The sequence below is a fragment of the Bison bison genome, unplaced genomic scaffold (assembly GCF_000754665.1).
Source record: "Bison bison bison isolate TAMUID 2011002044 unplaced genomic scaffold, Bison_UMD1.0 scf7180017864533, whole genome shotgun sequence".
NCBI classification, from domain to species: Eukaryota; Metazoa; Chordata; class Mammalia; order Artiodactyla; family Bovidae; genus Bison; species Bison bison.
In genome coordinates this window covers 9,364,557-9,367,189 of record NW_011495082.1, presented here as the reverse complement: position 1 = coordinate 9,367,189, position 2,633 = coordinate 9,364,557, and the positions used below count along the sequence as shown (strand labels likewise).

The following is a 2,633-nucleotide window of genomic DNA, read 5'->3' as shown; positions in this document are numbered from 1 at the left end:
TATACCTCTCAGTATTGTACAGTTATAATCTTTGATAATTATTAGTTAAAAGAAAGAACTGAAGATCCTGACAAGTTAAGGAAAAGTGAGACTGTGTATGTTTATGTCCAGGCAGTAGATGAGCAGAATAAAGATGAAGTCATAGTAAACAAATGTCATAGAACTGTTTTCACCATAATCCATTCCTTTCTTTGAATCCCTGGTTTTTGCTAGAGGAACTGGATGTATTCGGGCAGGTATGTTAATATATGTGCACAGACCTTGCATTTTGTGTTCAGACTGGAGACTGGACTTGTCCTCCGCTGATCAGCTCTCGGACTATCCTTGGACAAGTTCCCTGGCCTCCCTGGAGTGCAGTCTTCCCATCAATAAAGGAGAGGCTTGGGCCTGGCATCTCGGTGCCACAGAGTCGAGATGGAAGAGCATGGGCATGAGCCCTGACCCTGGCACTTTGAGGATGACTGTGGTGGGGCCTTTACAGTAGGCGCCATGGGTGGTGGTAACCTTTCAAGCGTTCAAAGGTTTTTGCAGTTTTCTGGTGGGAGTTAACCACAGACTATGAGGAAGTTTGAACGCTCTTAAAACCAGAGCTCCTCAGTTGGGAGCCAGCTTTGCAGTTTGGGGAGGTCTGTTTTCTGTGACTGACTGCAATATGGTTCAAGTCAGAGGGAAAGAAGGTCCCTGGAACTCCATCCCAAGGAGCTGTTCTGGCAGCAGGCAACGGCCCAATGACTGTGGTTGAGTCCGTGTTGATGGGTAGCGTTCTCCGAGCTCTAACTGAATCAGCTGGTATCTTGTTGATAAGATTTGCTTCAGCACGATTTCCAAATGGTCCTGTTTGCTGCAGATCCCTCCCAGGTGCCTTCAGCCCAGTTACCATCCTCATCTTTTGGAGACTATAAACAATTCCAACAGAACTTTCTCAGAAGACATTGAGCACCTTTTTCTATTTAAAGGAACACGGGTACTCCCAGGTGGCACTAGTGGTAAAGACCCTGCCTGCCAATGCAGGAGACACAAGAGACCCGGGCTTGGCCTCTGGGTTGGGAACATCCCCTGGAGGAGGAAATGGTAACTCACTCCGGTATTCTTGCCTGGAGAATCCCGTGGACAGAGGAGCCTGGTGGGCTAAGGGGTCGCACAGAGTCAGACACCACTGAAGTGACTTAGCATGCATGCACAGGGGGAGGCCTTAAAAGACAATAAATTCATTTATTCTCACTTGGATTGCGTTTGTGATCAAAATAAATGTTTAAAGTGTTAATAAAAGGAAATACAAGAAGTTCTTAGGAATGAAGGACTAAAAGCAATGAAGCATGACCATGATTTCCAGGGGGACTTCTCTGCCTGGTTTTGTTCTGTTAGTCAGACAGTGTAAAAAAAAAAAAAAGTCTGAAAATTGCCTTTTATTATTATTTTTTTTAAAGAAGAGGTTTGGAGGAGACAGAAGACCCTTGAGGCACCTCTCTGGTGACTCTGTGACTGTGACTGCCTGAAGTAACATATTGTCAGTATAAGGGGTTTGTGCAATGATCCCAAGAAGTACATTTAAATGATAAACATTTTTGTAACAAAACTGGAAGTATTATATGAGAACATGTGTAGGTTTGTGGGTTTTTCCAGGCTTTACTTAATGTCTCTAGAATGATGGTTGTACAATTTGAGCCGGAATCAGAATCACCTGAGCCTTTTAGAACAGTGACACTCCCCCCAGCCCCTGTGGGAGGTCCTGATTCAGTCAGTTGGGGGGAGGCGTGGGACTGGAGAAATTACCTTTCGAACAAGTTCCAGGAGTTGCTGATGGTCTAGAAGAACCAGCCTGGAGAAAATAACCTGGCTAGGGGAAAGCATTTCTTGTAAGGATTTTGTATTTTTTTTTTTTGCTCCCTTTCCAGAATTCTTAGAAAAGTGTTCCAAAGATTATGCAAGGATATCTTCAAGGCCCATTTGATTTGAAAATTTCCCATAAAAACAATGAAAGCATTGCTCCTTTGGATGCTCCAAGTAGGAGCCAATGAAGAGATTAATGGCATAGGTCTAACAGTGGCCGAGGAAGAGAGTGGATTGTTTTCGGTTGACTAGAGAATCCTGCACACAGAAAGCATGCAATTTCTTTGAGGAATTAGACAAGAAAGTGAGATGGTTTTCTCTGTGGAGCACATTTAACCTAAATACCAAGATGGGCTCAGGATGTCACAGTTACTTGATGGGTACCTGGGTAAGCCCTCACAGACATTTCCCATCTTGTCACTCAGCTCTCCAGTGTTCTTGCCTGGAGAATCCTAGGGACAGGGGAGCCTGGTGGGCTGCCGTCTATGGGGTCGCACAGAGTCGGACATGACTGAAGTGACTTAGCAGCAGCAGCGTAGGCATGTACATGAGAGTCGGCAAACTCAAGCAGGGATGTTGACCAAGCAGCCTTCTCTGCCTGTGGAACCAGTTCCCATTCCAGAAGTAAATCACGTATTATCATTTCCCATATGTTTTGCACACGCCACTCCATCTGCCTAGAGGGACTCCGCCCAAGACACTTCCCTGTTGCTATTGCTGTCCTCCTGTTAACCCTCTGTGAATGATTAACCTTTGGACTTGCCAACCTCTCACTGTCGTTGTTCAGTGATGAGCTGCTGCTT

General features: G+C 45.3%; 1 pseudogene; it reads left to right on the top strand.

Annotated features, from left to right (window-relative positions):
• The first annotated feature begins 414 nt into the window (after positions 1 to 414).
• LOC104982571 lies at positions 415 to 936 on the top strand (annotated as a pseudogene).
• The last annotated feature ends 1,697 nt before the right edge of the window (positions 937 to 2,633 follow it).